At 40.5% G+C, this 1,143-nt stretch overlaps 1 non-coding gene across 1 annotated transcript; it reads right to left on the bottom strand.

Moving 5' to 3' along the window:
• LOC148565323 (small nucleolar RNA R71) lies at positions 1–108 on the bottom strand. The gene has a single exon (XR_015885432.1). It is a non-coding gene; the product is annotated as a small nucleolar RNA R71 (small nucleolar RNA).
• Between the last annotated feature and the right edge of the window lie 1,035 nt (positions 109–1,143).

Below are 1,143 nucleotides of genomic sequence, written 5' to 3' on the forward strand. Positions count from 1 at the left end.
AAGCTTAGAGTGGATATTTAAACCTTCAGACAGAAAGAAGGTGAATTCCTCTATGAAGCTTGGGAGAGATACAAAGAACTTACCAAAAAGTGTCCTTCTGACATGCTTTCAGAATGGACCATCCTGGATATATTCTATGATGGTCTATCTGAATTGGCTAAGATGTCATTGGATACTTCTGCAGGTGGATCCATTCACCTAAAGAAAACGCCTGCAGAAGCTCAAGAACTCATTGACATGGTTGCTAATAACCAGTTCATGTACACTTCTTAAAGGAATCCTGTGAAAAATGGGACGCCTATGAAGAAGGGAGTTCTTGAAATTGATACTCTGAATGCCATATTGGCTCAGAACAAAATATTGACTCAGCAAGTCAATATGATTTCAAAGAGTCTGAATGGAATGCAAGCTGCATCCAACAGTACTCAAGAGGCATCTTCTGAAGAAGAAGCTTATGATCCTAAGAACCCTGCAATAGCAGAGGTGAATTACATGGGTGAACCATATGAAAACACCTATAATCTCTCATGGAGAAATCACCCAAATCTCTCATGGAAGGATCAACAAAAGTCTCAACAAGGCTTTAATAATGGTGGGAGAAATAGGTTTAACAATAGTAAACCTTTTCCATCATCCACTCAGCAACAGACAAAGAACTCTGGACAAAATACCTCTAATTTAGCAAACTTAGTCTCTATTCTATCTAAGGCCACTGTAAGTTTCATGAATGAAACAAGGTCCTCCATTAGAAATTTGGAGGCACAAGTGGGCCAGCTGAGTAAAAGGATCACTGAAATCCCTCCTAGTACTCTCCCAAGCAATACAGAAGAAAATCCAAAAGGAGAGTGCAATGCCATTGATATAACCATCATGGCCGAATCCAAGGAAGAAGGGGAGGACGTAAATCCCAATGAGGAAGACCTCCTGGGACGTCCAGTGATCAATAAGGAGTTTCCCTCTGAAGAACCAAAGGAATCTGTGGCTCATCTAGAGACCATAGAGATTCCATTGAACCTCCTTATGCCATTCATGAGCTCTGATGAGTATTCCTCTTCTGAAGAGAATGAGGATGTTACTGAAGAGCAAGTTGCCAAGTACCTTGGTGCAATCATGAAGCTAAATGCCAATTTATTTGGTAATGAG

Source organism: Arachis ipaensis, chromosome B5 (assembly GCF_059453495.1).
Source record: "Arachis ipaensis isolate K30076 ecotype BB chromosome B5, ASM5945349v1, whole genome shotgun sequence".
Taxonomy (NCBI): Eukaryota; Viridiplantae; Streptophyta; class Magnoliopsida; order Fabales; family Fabaceae; genus Arachis; species Arachis ipaensis.